The sequence below is a fragment of the Salvia miltiorrhiza genome, chromosome 5 (assembly GCF_028751815.1).
Source record: "Salvia miltiorrhiza cultivar Shanhuang (shh) chromosome 5, IMPLAD_Smil_shh, whole genome shotgun sequence".
In the NCBI taxonomy this organism is placed as follows: Eukaryota; Viridiplantae; Streptophyta; class Magnoliopsida; order Lamiales; family Lamiaceae; genus Salvia; species Salvia miltiorrhiza.
Window position 1 is genome coordinate 44835787 of NC_080391.1, and position 21828 is coordinate 44857614.

General features: G+C 36.9%; 2 long non-coding RNA genes across 2 annotated transcripts; both read left to right on the forward strand.

Moving 5' to 3' along the window:
- Positions 1–6455: 6455 nt before the first annotated feature.
- On the forward strand, positions 6456–9548 carry LOC131026482 (uncharacterized). The gene is made up of 3 exons (XR_009102318.1): positions 6456–6739; positions 8859–8921; positions 9432–9548. It is a non-coding gene; the product is annotated as an uncharacterized LOC131026482 (long non-coding RNA).
- A 7649-nt stretch (positions 9549–17197) lies between these two features.
- LOC131026483 (uncharacterized) lies at positions 17198–20405 on the forward strand. The gene is made up of 3 exons (XR_009102319.1): positions 17198–17481; positions 19600–19662; positions 20173–20405. It is a non-coding gene; the product is annotated as an uncharacterized LOC131026483 (long non-coding RNA).
- Positions 20406–21828: the final 1423 nt, after the last annotated feature.

The following is a 21828-nucleotide window of genomic DNA, read 5'->3' on the forward strand; positions in this document are numbered from 1 at the left end:
CATTTAATTTAAATGAAAATTTTAATTAATACAATTGTTAAAATTAACATTTCATCAATTTAAAATACTATAGATTAAAATTATATAAAATTAAAAATTCATAAATTAAAAGACATAATTAAAAATGACATACATTTAAAATTACTAGCTTAATTTGCGCCTCTATGCCTCACTAGAATCGCCGCCACACATTGTTAATGAAATTCGAGTTGCTTGGGTTCGACATATCTGTTATGTCCCTTGGGGTCTCGAATAGGTGTATGGGGGGATACCTGTAGGCTATTTTTCAAACGAAAACAAACTGACACAACATTTTTCAGTTAAAAAAGTTTAGCAAGACTTAGGTTGGCCACTGATACTGAATACTCTTCAGTAAGGAGTTATCAGTTAAGTCAAAGACTTTAACTGATACACGTTAGGCTTCAGTCGAGTTTGTAAAACAGAGGAGTAATATGAATTTCACTCAAACTCTCAATTCGGTCGATTGAAAAGAGGTTCGAAAACTTGACAACTAGATTACAAAGAATAGGTTCTCTGTAATCAATAATACTTAGGCTTTGGATATACAATATTTGCCTAAGTTCTAAGAGAATGTATGTAATCAGCAGTGACTGATTTTTGGCTTTATGATTCTCTTCTTCGATTCAAACTTTGGAATGACTTTGAATTGTTGAGTGACGAATTCGGCAGCGTTTCAGCTTATGTAGTTGAATCGGTGAATATTGAAGTGATCCTCGAGCTTTATTTATAGGAGAGGTCTTGAATAGATCCGTTGGCTGAAATGGTCTTCAAGAATTCATCTATTGGAGATAGATTTGAACTTTCCTGAGGCTTCAATCTTCAAGGTTCATTTGTTTGGTGAGAACGGCTACTTTGAGAGCAGGAGATTGGACATCTCTGAAAAGGTTAATAACCAAAAAAGAAGGCTCTGCAGAGAAAGGACGATCCTTGAAATCTCTGCATTTAATGCGGCTGTACTTCTGTAGTGCGTGGCTTCCTTTAAGCTTTGGAGCTTCAGTCCGAGGAAGAATGTTTAACTTATACTTGACTTTAGTATCAGTCCGCTGAATCCACGTGGCTCGCATTAAATAATCAGTCGTAACTGATTCCTGGACTGGTTAGTCAAATATCAGTATTTGACTCTGCCTTAAATCATCAACAGTTGGCAACTTCAGTCTTTAGTCTTCAGTCTTCAATCCTCCGGCTTCAGTCTTTAGTCTTCAGAACAACCACTAAACTAAAAAAGAACTCTAACACTTGAGTTCGAATAGTTCTAGTCTATTACAAGTGAAACTTATTGATTTTGGTATCATCAAAACTAGGATTAGGATATTTCATTAAGTTCCCAACAATATCCATGAACATGATACAGTCGTCATGGATCTCTCTCTTGAGACGATTCTTTGTCTCGTACTTGTCTGCAATTTTTTTGAAGGTGGTGCGTGTCGAGCCCGTAGATTCCACACACTGGGGCAGAGCCTCCGAGCTTTGCGACACCTTATCTTTCGCCTTGCCCTTCGCCGCCACTTTGTTTCCCATTGGTCGGGAAGAAAAAATTTCCTCGCCCGAGGCCGAGGTAGTGAAGTCGCCGTTTTCTGACGTCTTTGTCATCTTGGAGGAATGCATGTCTCCTTCGAGGTATAAGCTCTTGAACTTCCAATTATCCTGGAGAATCCTTGATGCAGTCCAAGGTTCATTGGTTCATGACCCGGTGCATGTTCCTGTTGGTCCGGTTACAAGAGCACGAGCCAAGAAGTTCAAGGAGAGCTTGATGGTCTTAGTCCAAGAAGTGTGGACTCAAGAGTTGATGAAGAAGCCAATCGGAGATTGTGGAGTTGGCGAATTGAGGCCAAGTTTGATTAATCTTATTACGTGCAAGTGGGCCGAAGTTTGAAGACTTCAATTTATTTATTTAGTTTTGTTTTTCGCAGCCCATTAGTTGTAGGGCTTGTTATTTTCAAAATTTTAAGAGTAAGGGCCTTGTTTGGCTGCTTAGGGTTTTACTTAAGTTGTTTCCTTATTAGATTAGGTTTAGTCTTTGCCTATATATATGGCCTCCTTATGTTGGACGAAAATCAACTTTATTATCAATGAAATTTGTGAGTTTTGTTCTGTCTTGAGAATTCTCGAATTCCTCTTGATTATTTCAAGACGAATTCATCTATCGACGTAACGGTGAGTCAACCAACCCTCGTCAATCGGGTGTCATTCATCGTTCTCGAGTTGTTGCGTCAACATAACATTGGGGTATAGGGATTTTATTCGCCTATATAATTCTGTGGGTTAGATTCAGAGGTTCTGAAATTTCCATCTATCGTTCGTTAATTCGTTCGTTTCTTTAGTCTTCCATTTGCGTGTTCGATTGAACGGTCTGGCAAGGATCGTATCAATCCTCTACGCGTTACACCACTTGAATGAAATGCCCTTGCTACGCGATGTGTACAACATTTGGGCCTTTTTTCGGATCATGTTGTTGAAGTGCCCGGATGGCCACTTGGCGTTGGCTTCGACCACGTAGCCTCCCACAACTTCACCTCCGAACTAAAACGGGCCCAATGAGATTTTATTTGTCGGAGGGTAAACGTTGCGTTCAAAAAGGCGTTCACTTTTTCAACGACTCGCCCCCAATAGTGTTCACCTTTTGATTGACACCACAGATGAAATTGTTAGTTTTCTCAACCCACACACGAGCGATGAGATCGGTCCCATCGAGAGTGTAAGAGTGGCACTTCTTATCGCATTGTGGCTCTGCCACCTCCTTGAATGCCCAAGCCTTCCGACGATGTTGCGGTTGTGGTTCCGCCGCGGGTTCGCCTTCGCCCATGCCTTGGGTCTCTTCGCTCAAATTGGTCGCCGAAAGGTCGGGATGGTAGTATGGATCGAAAAGACCACCGGTCCAATTAGGCGAAAAATATTTGGGGGTATTGAGATCGTTGGGATCAATTTGAAATTAGAGAGAAATTGAGAAAGATAGGAAATAGGAATGTGGAAGAATGAATTTGATTGAGGTAATTGGGGGTATTTATAGAAGAAGAAAAAAAAAAAATGAAAGGCAAAAATATCGAGTAAAGTAAAAGAAAAAAAAAATCATTTTTTTGGAAAGTTGACCGTTAAAAAAAGAAAAAGAAAATAAAAAAAGTTCAAATTCGCATGTAGTCGTTGAATTCAAATTCTGATTTTTTTTAATGACGCATGTATAACACGCGCTATACATAAAAGGGATATGAGCCAGAGCTCGAGCCGCCCCAACTTGCATCGGTCGACTTATGATTTGGGCTGACCACCGATGTAGATGCTTTTAGTAGTATGTAAGTAGTTCTTATTTCAGAAAGCTCGTATATGTGGTTATGCACGCACATATAAAATTGGGGTGTTTGGTCTTATATATAAATAAGTGTTAATATCTCTACATAACTATTTTATTTAACAAAAAAATTAATATTAATCATAGAAATAAAAGTATATTAATTCTAAGCACTTTTTATGTAAATAGACCACTTTATCCTTAATAAAATACATAGAAAGAAAAATAAAATTAAGAAAATATAACGAAAACAAAATTGGAAAAAATAAGGAAAAACATAACAACTAAATAGAAAATAAAAAGATGTAAACAAACCCCACCCCCACTCTCATCCCTAGCCCTAGCCCCAGCCCCAATTATTCGTAAACCCTTCTGCTAGAATTGATGGAAGGTTATGCGTTCAGCACGTCGAATTTATTTATGCGATCGGTTCTTCGTAATAATAGGTTTACAATTCTCATTTTGGATGATGTTACATTGTTGAAACTTTGATTTAGTTTCTATTGTTCTGATGTGCTATATGAGAATAGTACACAGTTGGTGCTGCCGGTGGAAGCAATGTAGATGGGTGCCGATGGTGGCGATGCAGGCAGCGATATGGCCGATGAAGAGGGCGCGAGGTCTGGATAGCAGAAGGTGGTGGGGGATTGGATGGGGGAGGCGACAGGAGAATTGGGTGAAGGGTTCTTTAAAAAAATATATATCATTTGATTTTTTAGATTTTAATTTTTATAATTTAAAATTTAAATTTTAAAGATTTTAAATTATGGATAAATTTTAAAATAAAATTAATAAAAGGATATTTTAGTAAAACTATTTATAAATAATATATATTATTATTTTTATGACTATAATTAACTTTTACTTAAGTTAAATGACTAGGTTAGTATTTGCCTCTATTTATATAAATATCCAACTTGAATATTTTAATGTATTATATATACATAATATTTTGGTTTTTGTAGATATGTAATGATTTTGACGAGTGAATTGATAATTTAATAAGGGCTCATTTGCTACGTGATATGTGATAATGTATGATATTTTTTATTGAGAGTTTTTTTAATTTATAAAATACCAATATCATATTTAATTAATAAGATATATAAATAAAAAAGATGTGAACAATAAATAATGCGACATTAATTTATAAAGAGCTTCGATTTTTAAAGAAAACAACATATTAAAGTGTTATAGGTATCTATATCATTCTTGTCATTAGGGGTGAGCAAAATATCCGAAATCCGAATATCCGATCCGAACCAAACCGAAATTTAAAATTTGGTTCGGATTTTTCGGATTTTCGGATCGGATCGGATTGAATTTTAGGCAAATTTCGGATTTTCGGATCGGATCGGATTGGCACCTTAAAAATCCGAAAAAATCCGAAATCCGAATTATATTTATAATATAATTAATATTATAATATTATAAATAAATATATATAATTATTAGTTTTTAAATAGATAAATATTTCTAAATTCTAAACCTATACTCCCATTTTGGTTGATTATAATTAATGACTTGTTAATTATGACCTTAATTTGATTGTAATTATCTAATATGTTAGGTTGACATCTATTTCGGATTTTTCGGATTTTTTCAGTTTTCGGATTTTTTTTTGACATTTCGAATTTTTTTTCACATTTCGGATTTTTCGGTTTGGATCGGATTTTATTCGAAATTTTTCGGATTTTCGGATTCGGATTTTCGGATAATACGGTTCGGATCGGATTGAATTTTAGAAAAATTTCGGATTTTCGAATCGGATCGGATCAGATAAAAATCCGATCCGAAAATGCTCACCCCTACTTGTCATACATAGCAAACGAGCCAAGACTTCTAGTCTGAGCTAATTGTTAAAACATGACTATAACTTTCAGTGTGTTTAGAAATCTTTATATATATGAAACACCAGTTTTTGTTCCCGGCAAATTCTCTATTTCCTGCATTTCTTCACATTTTCTCTTTCCTACATTTCTTTACATTTTCTCTCTCCTGTCCCTATTACACGTTTTTTACTACTCCCTCCGTCCCAGCTTTTAGTATCCAACTTTTCTTTTTTGGTCGTCCCACATTTTAGTATCCATTTCTATTTTTAGTAAAAGTAGGTGGGGCCCTTACTCCACTTTAATTATTTTAACTCTCACATAAAATGTGGGACCATTATTCCACTCACAACACATCAATCACTTTATTAAAACCCGTGCCGTTTTCAACTATATACCAAAAGCCGGGACGGAGGGAGTATTTTTTTCATACAATTTATCTATCTTCCATTCTCTCTTTTATATTTTAGTAGTTTTCTAAAAAAAATTTGATATATGAAAAGATATTCTATATGCATCTTATATTAAAGATAATGACAAGATCTTTAATTTAGTATAAAAATCTAAAATATATATTTGAAATAAATAAGTTATTGTAATTAAAAAATTTATGGTAATTATTTTTCTCTCTCCTCTTTCTTTTTCTCTATTCTTTTATATTTTGATCTCTTCCTTTTTTACACTATTTTTTTTAAGGGTTAAGTATCAAATTGCCCCCTATCGATGGCGTTCATATAGCTTTTAGCCCCCTAAAATCAGGGGGGAGAGCTGCTCACTACCTTAACGTGGCTTTTTGGCACCAATTTCCTCCCTATCGATAGGAGTACCCCCCTCGCGTTTAGCCCCCTAAAGTCAGGGGGGAGATGTAGTGACCCGCTCTTTTATATATTTTAAATCCAGTAATGAGTGTTTATTTTTGTTCATCAGTGAATGAAAACGGTTTTTATCCTAATATGAATTCAGCTTATGATCCTGAATTTATATTGTTAAAGCAGTTAATGATATTATTTCAGAGTTATAACTGACTTAGCAAAGTCACGTTATTTATTTAAGCGAGATGAAATTTGATTTTATTTTTACTCAGATCGTGAATTATTTCCGACTCAGGAAGTTAATTAAATCTGCGGATTTAATTTAGATATCAGAACAACGAACGAATTAAATCTACGGATTTAATTTAGATTCATTTTATAATTTATCGGTTTTAGTGAGAAATCACATGTCGAAATACGAGATTTATTTAAATAAACAGTATCAAGCATATACGAGCACACGATCCATCTTACAGTTACAGAATCACCGAGACAGAGAAAATACATCAATATTTCTCCTCTACATTTTTTTTCCTTTCTTTTTCTTCTCTTTTTCTTTCCATTAATTTTGTTCCCCACTCCATCAACTCCACTACCCTATGCTCCCCACCATCTCCACTACCTTTGCTCCCCATCAACTCCAACACTTCACCCATTCCTTCCATTTCGCACCAGCAATCACAAAGAGAAGGAAGACTTGGCTTAACTACTTTGCCAAGATTTCAAGCTGCTCCAGTCCAGTAGTACCCCAACACTCGAAGCTAGAGTTTATTGGGTGAAAAACCGTGCATGAGGTAAGGCAGCGAATCTGCCATAAGCACACTGCTCCGGCAGTGTTTTGCAAGGCGATTCCAGCCATCCAAACGGTTCCCAAAAATTCCCAAATTAATTGTGTATCATCTTTCATACATTTTCTATATTTTGGTAAAATTTCAGAATATTTAGAGCTCGCATGATTTATTTATGAATTTGTAAACATCACTGCCCATCTGGAATACATTTTTTGGTAAACAATCTTTGGGAGATCATAAGTAAATTTTCACTCGGTGAAAACCTTTGAAACTTGAATATGTCACTCTAGACTCCCGTATCTTTCTTTTGACATCGGCCTCACCATTTTTGAGTAAGGGAAACAACCGGTATAAATTCTTGAAATCTAGTTCTTATTCCATGTACCATCCAGTAGATTTTACAAACCTACGACTTTGAGGTGGAAAAGGCCGACTTAAATATTTGATTCTCAAGCCTATCTTTCTACTGAATATTCACTGACATGTTGGGAACTTACTTGTTCAGTTTTAGAATTTTTGGTGAAGCTTAAAGTGGTTTTTCCGATTTATGTTCTGAATCTGCCAAACTTGAACTCTTTTTGTGCACTGAACTTTAGATAGTCATATCTTCTAAACCATGAAGGTTCTTAGAGTAAATCCAACTGGAGAGTGTTATGATCTCTCCCTAGTTTCCAGATTGACCTTTGGGGTTCCCAGTGGAGTTTTGTAAAGGGAGATATGAATTTTTAAAGAAAGCCCACTGACTTGGTTGTAATCTGGAAATATGAAATTTATAGATTTTTGCTTGTTAAATACCCATCTTTGAGAGGGCATATCTTGCTCGTTTGAATTGTTTTTCATTCGATTCAAATTGGAGAATGATCCTTGAAATGTCTAGTTTCCAGAATGTCTTTTGGAGCCTCATTTGGAGATCCGAGGTAGATTTGGTGTCTGTTGTAAAACAACCCCTTAAGAGCTCAAGTTGTTGAATTATTTTCTATGTATCAAAGTTTATTTTAAAGGATGTTTCGTGAAAGATTTAGTATATGTGCGTAACAAGTTTGGGACTATTTATTTTAAATGAGGTCCGTTCTTTATTTAAATTAGGATGGACTTTTAATGAATATTTTTGGGATTAAACTATTATTTCTTGATTTATATAAATTATTTTTAAGGACTTATAAATATGAATTTCGTAGGCCTACTGACCTACTGTGATCGACGGTTTGTCGATGTCTAACAGCTTTGAAAATTTTATAGCAAGTCCCTACATGAGTCTTGAGTACCCTGGTAAAATTTCAAGCCATTCCAACTTCGTATGATACTTCTTTAAAATGCAAAACCTAAACTGCACATTACTACTGAGAATTTCAGAGAACAGAGAAAAGAGTCATTTATTTCAGTAGCTTCCTGGGTGATCTAGCTTTCCAAATTTTTATGGTATTAACCTTATTGTGTTATTTAGATATCCACCAAAGTTGAGCCCAGTTTGACAACGTTTACTATTTTTCAAAAATACAAGTTTTCGATTGTTCAAAACTGCCGAACATGGTAGATCGTGGTAAAAACGTCATATCTCTCAAACCACTTGGAGTTTTCGACTCTATTTTTTTTTTATATGAAACTAGACTCGAAGATCTTTCTTTTCGGTATGAGTCTCGAGTCCAGGAGATGTCGGAGTCAGAACAGATTAAATTTTGAAGTTGAGTCAGTGTAAAAGCAGAGCATGTTTTGATGATGTTTGATTGTGATTATTAGGCTGCCTTATGTTGAGCCTTTTAATTATTTAATCTTATAACATTACTTATTCCTATTTATTAAGCCCGATTAATTATGAGATTATAAAGCGAATAAGTTGAAGTATTTATTTTCTATTGACTACGAGGAGCGGGGTTTATTTAATTGACGGATTAGAACACCCCGAAGAGAACGGATTAATTTTTGTTAATTATCCGGCTTCATGAGACGAGACTTAGCTTTTGTTTAAATCCGATAGCCTGGATTAACAATAGAAATTCCCTGATTATTATCTCAGAATAATAGTTCATGCATACGAGATTCATGCATAGTTTAATTACGCATTCTCATTTAATTGAGAATTTTCCCTCGATTTAAAGTCTTACGTTATTTTCTCGGATTAAAGGTCGAGCGCAAGAATAAGAGCTCGTCAAGGAGTCACTAATCTGTAGCAAAGCTTTGCTATCAGGTGGGCATTACTTTCATATATATATCAAATGAGTTTAAATGTTACGTTCAAGCAAGTTATTTCATGACTAAATTAATTGAAGTTATTTCAAATATTGTCTTGCCATAAAATGTTTAAATTTCAGTATGATATCTATCTGATGTGACTTTAATCATGTAATCGAATTCGGGTCTTGAGCAGTTGATAGCTATCCTGCCAGGGCTAGTGTACACCAGTGACCGTGAGTCATCTAGCGGGTTGGCCGGTCAAGTGTCCGTGAGAGGTGGCCACCTCTCCGGCACACAGTTCCAGATATGATAGATTACAAGAGAACTTAGTCTGCAGACGAACTTTAAGAATCACAAATGAATTTAGTAAGCTTGGGCCTTTTTAGAGAAAAACTCCCTTGCTGTACTGTTTATGATGGCATGACAATTTACAACTTTACGAAGCATGTTATATTTCATAGTAGGCATATGTGCCCACTGAGTACTTTTGTACTCAGCCCTGCATATATTTCTAAATGTGCAGGTTGAGCAGCTGCCGATGGTGATGAAGTGACGAGCGGGACTCTTTTGTCTTATTATGTATTAATGAACTCTAGGGTTACATGTCTTCATACATGTAATCAGAACCTTATTCCGCTGCGTACTCAGAAGTTTTATGTTATTTTGGACAAGTCGGAGTTATCCGAACTTGTTAGTTATTTGAGTCTATACGACAAAAACTCTGTTATATTATAGATATCTATGTTGTTAACAATGATGAAATACGATCCTTTCTTGTTTGATTATTCCCCTTTCTACCCCGCTTCTAATCTCCCTCCATTAGCCACGATTTCCCGGCTTAATTATCCTTAATTAGGACCGGTCGTGACAGAGTGGTATCAGAGCAGTTCATTTGCTCTGAACCCTAGAGTTAGCCCATTTTTCTAGTATGATCACTAGTATATATGAGTCAGTCAGCCAAAGCTCATCACTTCATCACATCGTCATGCTCAGCAAGAAAGAAGGTGGTAATGATTTTAAAACATTGAGAAGTTCACGTTTTATATGAATGTACTGATGCTTACATTCAAGTTTTATGCTTTATTGATTGATTAGATATCTCAATGAACTTAGATGCGTTAAGAATGCATGATCACTGTTACGAGAAGAACAATAGAAGCTAGAAACTCAGTTATATTTCACTATAGCCATGGTGAAGAGCTAAGAAAGAAAAAGAGAATCCCATGAAAGCAGTGCAAGCGGAGTGCCACGCACGAATCACTGAAGCAGGCATAGTTCTTCATTCAGGTTGTTCACGAGTGACAGAACACCGAATCGACTATTGCCTTATTTGATGATAGATCACGTGAGTCATTGCTCGTAGCAACGAGTGTGACTTATGTAATCAGCTAGCTATCGCATAATGAGCTAAGACTCATTACTAACTCTCGATTATCACCAGTTATGGCATGAAGAGAACCTTCATGATTTATGTTTGAACTTCAGAGTCGGACTCATATGCAGTTATAACACTTTGTGTATGATGTTATAGCATCGCGATTAGAACTGCCAGCTTACAGTTTCAGATATTCAGAACCTTTATGATTACAATTACCTATTATATTACACGTGAGCATGACTGAGAATCTCTATTGATTACGATCACCTACTATGAATCGGAAAGACGAGATGTGCCATGGGTAACTAGAAGTTACCAACCATTATGATTGACTAGAAAAATCTATACAAGTGCGTAAGACGGGAGGAGTTCCTGAAGATGGTTTGGAGTTTAACAAGAGCTAGAAATATCGACAATGGTTCGATGTTAAAGTTAAGAGATTGAGATTATGATGAGAGACTAAGCAGGTTAAGTATGCATACCTTAGTCGATCAGAGACATTCCCCAGTTAGAACATTTTAAACCAAACATTCAGTTTAGTAGCCAGAATGCAAGCATTGACTAAGGTCATTCCATGACTTAGAATTACATATGGGGACACATACCCTATAAAGGTACTCAGATGAGCAAAAGCTATTTCCTTATTGAATGCGTGATGATTCAGAAGGTCTTTTGCAATAACACGGAAGAGTGCTTCAAATTATATGGTTGCATTTCAAGAGCTATGTGAAGGAACACTAAGTACTAGAAGTACTACATTAAGATCATATAGAGGAACATTGTTGAGTAAGGTAGAGCCTACCTTATTTCGCCTTTAGAAGATGTTTAATGATTGCAGTAAACTAGGAGGCAGACTCCAAGTTTGAGAAGCTCTAGAATATTCTCAAGGACATGTTCAAGATATTAAGAAGAAAGTGGTGATTTTAGACCAAATATACCTTTTGCAGCCAAGGAACAAGAATTGCCAAGTTCGGAAAAGTATTTTCGAATGACTGAGAAGTAGTTGTGTCGGACCTGGCCAGTCCACATGGCCAAAATCTCAGTAGTCGTCATATATGGGTCTTTAAACCTATATATTTTAAACCTTCATCTGAAAAGCCAAACGGGTTCAGACTATTAGGTCATTTCGTTTCGACCTTTCAGTCAATTCATTTCTACCCTATGGTTATTCATTTTCAATTGTTTGGCAAATTATTGAAACACTTTGCCTAATTTCCATTTGTGATTTGAATCATTGCGATCTACTAGCTATTGGTAGATTTTCTGTGATCCAAGGACAAACAGATACTTATCTGATTAAATCAGTCAAACACATATGCTTCAACCCAAGGGTCAAGCACGTAATGCATACAGACAATCTCTTGTGCATTTAGTAGGACCTTATTTGTGTATTTCAAAAACGATGATCATTTCGATGCTTTTGTATGCCCCTATGTTGGCTTAGTTATTTTGACTAGTATTAGTACGAAAATGCTGGTTCATAGAGCATTTCGGAACTGAGCTCTTTCATGATGACCTTGCTAGATAGCTAGTTCATCGTATAATGCTTGGATAGATCACCAGATCTATATTCAATTGTTGATGAAATAGTCCTCATTGATACTAATTTCCCATGTCTATGTAGCGACCCTATCAGTCTTTTGCGGCAAGTTACTTCCGCTTTGTTATTTATATACTTTCATGAGGAAGAGTATGAGCGAGATTTGAGAATCAAGAAAATAATTTACAGAATCGATGATATGCATCTGTGTATTACATTGGTGACTATATGTCGACTCATCGGAATGCCAACAAAGCAAAGGCGTCCGAGAGAAGTTGGATAGAACAATAGTATGCCTTGTGATGTTGCATTAACAACTTGTGTTTTGACCTAATAGAATGCCGTCAAAACGAGGACGACCAAGAGGAGGGGGCAGGATTCCCCGAAATGAAGGAAGAGGCCCAGAAACAGGGCCAGAACCAGAAATAGTTCAATCACCTGTTCAGCCAGAACGACGGATTGAAGAATTATTCTTGCGATAGAACCCACCTACCTTCAACGGGACAGGAAACCCGGCAGAAGCTGAAACTTGGGTTCGCGCTATTGAGCGCATTTTCAACTTCCTGCGTTGCACCAACCAAGAGCGCCTGACTTGTATGTCCTTTCAGCTGACTGGGTCAGCTGATTTCTGGTGGGAAGCACGGATGAAAACGATGACAGCAGAGCAGTTAGAAAACCTGACTTGGGAACAATTTAAAGCCGGTATATATGACAAGTATATACCCAAGAGCTACCGCAAGAAAAAGGAGGCTGAATTTTACAATCTGAAACAAGGGAAGATGTCGGTAACTCAATACGATAGGATGTTCTGCGATATGTCTAGATATGCGCCGGAACAAGTTGACACAGAAGAGAAGATGGCTGAAAAGTTTTGTGCCGGTCTGAGGCACGAGATTAGGATGGCTTTGGCAAGCCACGGAGGATTGTCTTACACTGAGTCGCTCAGCCGAGCGTTAGACATTGAGGCAGCCATGCCTGGAGAAAGACCTGCAACTGTACCTGCGCCAGCACCTCCACATGATCAAAGTTATAATCCGAATTTTAAAGGAAAAAGGAGATGGGACAACAGTAACCCGAACCAAGGCGAGAATAGGCCATGGCAGGGACGGGTCTTCCAGTCACAGGGCTATGGAGGCCAGAGTGCACCGAAACAGATGGGAAATAACCAACAGAGGGCCCCACATTGCCCCAAATGTAACAAAAATCATGTGGGAATCTGTAAGGCCGGCAATGATAGTTGCTATATCTGTAACCAGAAGGGGCACTATGCAAACCGGTGCCCGAATAAGCAAAACGGAACGAGTTCAAGGCCGAACCCACCTATCCAGGCTCCGCATCTGCGAGCAATCCAAGCTTAACCTCAACAACCGTATCAGCAACAGGCCCGCCAACAACAGCAGCGACAACAGAAACAACATGAAAAACCTCGTCATGCTAGAGCCTATGCTATGAGGCAGAAGCAGCCGAGAACAACCAGGGAAACCTGGCAGGTATGGGCATGCTACTCAATACTCCTGTTGTACTTCTATTTGATACGGGCGCATCGCATACTTTCATTTCAAGTACATGTGTTGATACATTAAAACTTAAAATGGAAAGAGCTGACCAGGAGTTGAGTATATCATCACCTATAGGAGGGATGACGACAGTAGATCATGTGTGCTTGAACCTAGAACTGAACATAGGGTCACACAAGATTGTAGTGAACAACTCCTATGTTATACCGATGGGAGATGTGGACATAATCCTAGGAATGGACTGGCTAGCCGAGAACTATGCCACCGTCCTTTGTAACGAAAGACGGATATCGTTTCGACCCCCAGGAAGGGAGCCGTCACATTTCCACGGAATTAGTATGGGAAGAAGAAAGATGATCATCTCCGCCCTGCAAGCAACGAAAATGATGAAGAAGGGATACTCAGCTTACCTCGTATACTTGCACGGAGAACTAGGTACTGAAAAGAGTATAGAAGATGTAGCAATTGTACGGGACTTTTCAGATGTATTTCCAGAGATTCTGCCAGGGCCACCACCGGACAGACCAATTGAGTTTACCATTGATTTGGAGCCCGGGGCAGCTCCCATTTCGAAGGCACCATACCGAATGGCTCCTAAAGAGTTGGAAGAACTCAAGATACAACTGCAAGAACTTTTAGAACTTGGATTCATTAGGCCAAGTGTATCACCTTGGGGTGCACCCGTACTTTTTGTGAAGAAAAAGGATGGCACATTGCGAATGTGTATAGACTATAGAGAACTGAACAAAGTGACACTGAAGAACAAATATCCTTTACCAAGGATAGATGATCTCTTCGACCAGCTCAAGGGAGCAAGCGTGTTCTCGAAGATTGATTTGCGATCTGGTTATCACCAGCTGAAGATTCGACCAGAAGACGTACCTAAGACGGCATTTCGAACTAGGTATGGCCACTACGAATTTGTAGTTGTGCCATTCGGACTAACCAATGCGCCAGCTGTGTTCATGGACCTCATGAATCGAGTGTTTCATCCGTACTTAGACAAATTTGTCTTGGTGTTTATAGATGACATCCTGATCTACTCGAAGAACGAGAAAGACCATGAGGAACATCTGAGAATTGTCCTAGAAACGTTGAGGACGGAGCGCCTTTATGCCAAATTCAGCAAGTGTGAGTTTTGGCTCAGCGAAGTCACGTTTTTAGGACATATTGTATCATCAGAAGGGATTAAAGTGGACCCTGAAAAAGTGCAAGCGGTGCGTGAATGGAGATCGCCTACTAACCCTATTGAGATAAGAAGTTTCTTAGGATTGGCAGGTTACTATCGGAGGTTTATGGAAGGATTTTCCAAAATTGCAAGGCCAATGACGCAACTACTCAGGAAGGGAATAAAATTTTCTTGGACAGAGGAGTGCGAGAAGAGCTTCCAAGAACTCAAGGAAAAGTTGACTACGGCACCAGTGTTAGCCGTCCCAACAGCTGATAAGGAATACGTGATCTACACAGACGAGTCCAAAAATGGACTTGGTTGCGTGCTGATGCAAGAAGGAAGAGTGATAGCATATGCGTCACGATAGCTTAGGCCACATGAACTGAATTACCCGACTCATGATCTGGAGTTAGCTGCAGTGGTGCATGCGCTGAAGATTTGGAGACACCACCTATATGGAGTTAGGTGTGAAATATTCACAGACCACAAAAGTCTGAAATACTTTTTCGAGCAAAAGGACCTTAATATGAGACAAAGGAGATGGCTCGAACTAGTGAAAGATTATGACTGTGGTATTAACTACCACCCAGGCAAGGCCAACGTAGTGGCTGATGCATTGAGTCGTAAGACTCAATCTAAATTGGGAGCTCTCATCACTCGAGAGACGGTGCTCATAAGGAAATTTAGCAAAATGAGCATAGAAGTGGTTAAACCACCAGGGACGATAGCAAGCGTTGTGGCAACGGTACCTAACTTGAGGAAGACGATCGTAGAAGCACAAAGAAAAGACGGGAAGATGGAAAAACTACGGGAAACAGTAAGGAAAGGAGGCGTCAAGAATTATCAAGAAGCATCAGATAATGCTATCCTCTTTGAGGGAAGGATATGCATCCCCCACGATGATGAGCTTAAGGATAAAATCATGAGTGAGGCTCACGATACCCTTATACTGCCCACCCAGGGAGTACTAAGATGTATCAGGACCTAAAGAAACACTTTTGGTGGAAAGGCATGAAGAGAGACATAGCGTCATTTGTGGAGAAATGCCTAGCTTGCCAACAAGTGAAAGCCCTACACCAAAGGCCATATGGAAAGCTACAACCATTGGAAATCCCAGAATGGAAGTGGAAGCACATAGCAATGGATTTTGTGACCAGTTTGCCCAAAACAAAGAGAGGAAATACTGCCATTTGGGTAATAGTGGATCGACTCACAAAATGTGCTCATTTTATACTAATACCGATCACACACGGGTCAGACAAGCTAGCTCAGTTGTATGTTCGAGAGATTGTACGCTTACACGGTGTACCCGTGTCAATCACATCAGATCGAGACTCGAAGTTCACATCTAGATTTTGGATGAGCTTACAGAAGGAGTTAGGCACGAGGCTAAATTTCAGCACCGCCTTCCACCCGCAAACAGATGGGCAGTCTGAAAGGACAATTCAGACCCTTGAAGATATGTTGAGAACAGTGGTGTTAGACAGAGGTGGAAGTTGGGAAGCAGTGCTGCCGTTGATTGAATTTGCCTATAATAACAGTTACCAGGCAACTATCGATATGGCACCATATGAGGCATTATATGGAAGAAAATGTAGATCACCGCTTTATTGGGATGAAGTGGGTGAGAGAAAAGTTTTAGGACCAGACATGGTCAATGAGATGGTTGAGATAGTCCGCCAGATCAGAGGGCGAATAAAAGAGGCACAAGATAGACAGAAATCTTACGCTGATGCACGTCGAACTGAGTTATGTTTTGAAATAGGAGACAAGGTCTTCCTAAAGGTATCTCCTACCAAGGGGATAACTAGGTTGGTGTCAAGGGAAAACTTAGGCCCCGATTCGTAGGACCTTATGAGATTTTGGAGAGAATAGGCCCAGTAGCCTATAGGTTGGCGTTACCGCCAAGCTTTGGAAACGTTCACAATGTTTTCCACGTATCACAACTCAGAAAATACGTTTTCGATCCTAAGCACATAATCCACCAAGAAGAGATGATCCTTTGCCCAGACTTGAGCTATGAAGAGAGACCAGAGGTCATTCTAGATCGAAAAGTACAACAACTCAGGAATAAGGCAATCACATCAGTGAAAGTCTTATGGAGACACCACGGACAAGAGGAAGCCACGTGGGAGCTTGAAGACAAAATGAAGGAGAAATACCCCGAACTGTTTTAGAAGAAATATGCAAATTTCGGGACGAAATTTTTGTTAAGAGGGGTAGTATGTAGTGACCCGCTCTTTTATATATTTTAAATCCAGTAATGAGTGTTTATTTTTGTTCATCAGTGAATGAAAACGGTTTTTATCCTAATATGAATTCAGCTTATGATCCTGAATTTATATTGTTAAAGCAGTTAATGATATTATTTCAGAGTTATAACTGACTTAGCAAAGTCACGTTATTTATTTAAGCGAGATGAAATTTGATTTTATTTTTACTCAGATCGTGAATTATTTCCGACTCAGGAAGTTAATTAAATCTGCGGATTTAATTTAGATATCAGAACAACGAACGAATTAAATCTACGGATTTAATTTAGATTCATTTTATAATTTATCGGTTTTAGTGAGAAATCACATGTCGAAATACGAGATTTATTTAAATAAACAGTATCAAGCATATACGAGCACACGATCCATCTTACAGTTACAGAATCACCGAGACAGAGAAAATACATCAATATTTCTCCTCTACATTTTTTTTCCTTTCTTTTTCTTCTCTTTTTCTTTCCATTAATTTTGTTCCCCACTCCATCAACTCCACTACCCTATGCTCCCCACCATCTCCACTACCTTTGCTCCCCATCAACTCCAACACTTCACCCATTCCTTCCATTTCGCACCAGCAATCACAAAGAGAAGGAAGACTTGGCTTAACTACTTTGCCAAGATTTCAAGCTGCTCCAGTCCAGTAGTACCCCAACACTCGAAGCTAGAGTTTATTGGGTGAAAAACCGTGCATGAGGTAAGGCAGCGAATCTGCCATAAGCACACTGCTCCGGCAGTGTTTTGCAAGGCGATTCCAGCCATCCAAACGGTTCCCAAAAATTCCCAAATTAATTGTGTATCATCTTTCATACATTTTCTATATTTTGGTAAAATTTCAGAATATTTAGAGCTCGCATGATTTATTTATGAATTTGTAAACATCACTGCCCATCTGGAATACATTTTTTGGTAAACAATCTTTGGGAGATCATAAGTAAATTTTCACTCGGTGAAAACCTTTGAAACTTGAATATGTCACTCTAGACTCCCGTATCTTTCTTTTGACATCGGCCTCACCATTTTTGAGTAAGGGAAACAACCGGTATAAATTCTTGAAATCTAGTTCTTATTCCATGTACCATCCAGTAGATTTTACAAACCTACGACTTTGAGGTGGAAAAGGCCGACTTAAATATTTGATTCTCAAGCCTATCTTTCTACTGAATATTCACTGACATGTTGGGAACTTACTTGTTCAGTTTTAGAATTTTTGGTGAAGTTTAAAGTGGTTTTTCCGATTTATGTTCTGAATCTGCCAAACTTGAACTCTTTTTGTGCACTGAACTTTAGATAGTCATATCTTCTAAACCATGAAGGTTCTTAGAGTAAATCCAACTGGAGAGTGTTATGATCTCTCCCTAGTTTCCAGATTGACCTTTGGGGTTCCCAGTGGAGTTTTGTAAAGGGAGATATGAATTTTTAAAGAAAGCCCACTGACTTGGTTGTAATCTGGAAATATGAAATTTATAGATTTTTGCTTGTTAAATACCCATCTTTGAGAGGGCATATCTTGCTCGTTTGAATTGTTTTTCATTCGATTCAAATTGGAGAATGATCCTTGAAATGTCTAGTTTCCAGAATGTCTTTTGGAGCCTCATTTGGAGATCCGAGGTAGATTTGGTGTCTGTTGTAAAACAACCCCTTAAGAGCTCAAGTTGTTGAATTATTTTCTATGTATCAAAGTTTATTTTAAAGGATGTTTCGTGAAAGATTTAGTATATGTGCGTAACAAGTTTGGGACTATTTATTTTAAATGAGGTCCGTTCTTTATTTAAATTAGGATGGACTTTTAATGAATATTTTTGGGATTAAACTATTATTTCTTGATTTATATAAATTATTTTTAAGGACTTATAAATATGAATTTCGTAGGCCTACTGACCTACTGTGATCGACGGTTTGTCGATGTCTAACAGCTTTGAAAATTTTATAGCAAGTCCCTACATGAGTCTTGAGTACCCTGGTAAAATTTCAAGCCATTCCAACTTCGTATGATACTTCTTTAAAATGCAAAACCTAAACTGCACATTACTACTGAGAATTTCAGAGAACAGAGAAAAGAGTCATTTATTTCAGTAGCTTCCTGGGTGATCTAGCTTTCCAAATTTTTATGGTATTAACCTTATTGTGTTATTTAGATATCCACCAAAGTTGAGCCCAGTTTGACAACGTTTACTATTTTTCAAAAATACAAGTTTTCGATTGTTCAAAACTGCCGAACATGGTAGATCGTGGTAAAAACGTCATATCTCTCAAACCACTTGGAGTTTTCGACTCTATTTTTTTTTTATATGAAACTAGACTCGAAGATCTTTCTTTCGGTATGAGTCTCGAGTCCAGGAGATGTCGGAGTCAGAACAGATTAAATTTTGAAGTTGAGTCAGTGTAAAAGCAGAGCATGTTTTGATGATGTTTGATTGTGATTATTAGGCTGCCTTATGTTGAGCCTTTTAATTATTTAATCTTATAACATTACTTATTCCTATTTATTAAGCCCGATTAATTATGAGATTATAAAGCGAATAAGTTGAAGTATTTATTTTCTATTGACTACGAGGAGCGGGGTTTATTTAATTGACGGATTAGAACACCCCGAAGAGAACGGATTAATTTTTGTTAATTATCCGGCTTCATGAGACGAGACTTAGCTTTTGTTTAAATCCGATAGCCTGGATTAACAATAGAAATTCCCTGATTATTATCTCAGAATAATAGTTCATGCATACGAGATTCATGCATAGTTTAATTACGCATTCTCATTTAATTGAGAATTTTCCCTCGATTTAAAGTCTTACGTTATTTTCTCGGATTAAAGGTCGAGCGCAAGAATAAGAGCTCGTCAAGGAGTCACTAATCTGTAGCAAAGCTTTGCTATCAGGTGGGCATTACTTTCATATATATATCAAATGAGTTTAAATGTTACGTTCAAGCAAGTTATTTCATGACTAAATTAATTGAAGTTATTTCAAATATTGTCTTGCCATAAAATGTTTAAATTTCAGTATGATATCTATCTGATGTGACTTTAATCATGTAATCGAATTCGGGTCTTGAGCAGTTGATAGCTATCCTGCCAGGGCTAGTGTACACCAGTGACCGTGAGTCATCTAGCGGGTTGGCCGGTCAAGTGTCCGTGAGAGGTGGCCACCTCTCCGGCACACAGTTCCAGATATGATAGATTACAAGAGAACTTAGTCTGCAGACGAACTTTAAGAATCACAAATGAATTTAGTAAGCTTGGGCCTTTTTAGAGAAAAACTCCCTTGCTGTACTGTTTATGATGGCATGACAATTTACAACTTTACGAAGCATGTTATATTTCATAGTAGGCATATGTGCCCACTGAGTACTTTTGTACTCAGCCCTGCATATATTTCTAAATGTGCAGGTTGAGCAGCTGCCGATGGTGATGAAGTGACGAGCGGGACTCTTTTGTCTTATTATGTATTAATGAACTCTAGGGTTACATGTCTTCATACATGTAATCAGAACCTTATTCCGCTGCGTACTCAGAAGTTTTATGTTATTTTGGACAAGTCGGAGTTATCCGAAGTTGTTAGTTATTTGAGTCTATACGACAAAAACTCTGTTATATTATAGATATCTATGTTGTTAACAATGATGAAATACGATCCTTTCTTGTTTGATTATTCCCCTTTCTACCCCGCTTCTAATCTCCCTCCATTAGCCACGATTTCCCGGCTTAATTATCCTTAATTAGGACCGGTCGTGACAGGAGAGCTGCCTCCGTCGAAAGGCTGGGGGGAAATTGGTGCCAAAAAGTCTTAACCCCCTTGACTTTAGGGGGCTAAAAGCCATAGGGACGCCATCGATAGGGGACAATCTGATACTTAACCCTTTTTTTAATTACCTTTTTCACACTATTATTATTGTTTTTATTATATATTTTTATTTCTCTCTCTCTCTACTACAAAATTTATCTTTTATCTTTCCTCTTTTCATAAAAAATTAATATAGAATGAATAAGTTATGATAATTTAAATTTTTAAAATATATTTTGTTATTACCTCTTTACATTAGTGAGTGTTAATTTTCTCTTTAACGACATGTTTATTTTTTTTCTATTATATTAATTTGATTTATTTTTCTATTCTTTTTCTATTTTTAGATAAAAAAATAAGTAAATATCATTTGTTTGTGCTTACATATATATTTTTTGAATATAATAGTTTAAGTGTAATAGGGGTGAAGGAAAATATATTGGTTCATTTTATAAATTTTTTAAAAAATATATTTTTTTTGTATTAATTTTAATATAACTTTGTAGATGAAATTAGTATATATATTATAAAAAATATATATTTTCAATTTTTTTATATTTGTGAATTATTTATTTATTTATTATGATGCATCATAGTACTTTATAATTATAATAATATATAATGCTCATTTTTATTATTAATTAATTTTTAATAACTATAATTATCATTACACTTTATACAAAGTTGAAAAATTATGTTTTCAAATTCAAAATTTTATTGAGTAACTGATGTCATTTAATTTCGATATTCGCCGTGCATCGCACGGGAGATCGTACTAGTAAGATTATATGTTACAAAATTTAAAAATGATGTCTATAGCTTCTATTTTTTACATTTACACTCCTATTTCGGACCCAAAATAAATTATTTGGGTTTTTGGTGACACCTAAAGCTCGTTGTTGACGCCACGTCACCTTTTTGGCAATTTTTTCTTCCTTTTTTAGTATTATCAATTTCTTTAGCACATTTTAGCCTATAATAAAAATAAAATTATTTTTTCCTTTTTTTGAAATTACGCCATTTTTAAAAAAAATTGACACTTAATATTTATAAAAAAATCTAATTATTTAACAGTTCAAGTATGTAAAATTGTCTCAACAATAATACAAAATAACCTATTTAAATAATATTCGTATTTCAATATAGTGCCCATCCTCTTCTTATTTATTTATTAGTTAAATTAATTAATCCGTTCTAATTAAAAAAATCTAACTGAAAATGATTGAATTTTAATTAAATTTTATTTTTGGCTTAAATGTGCA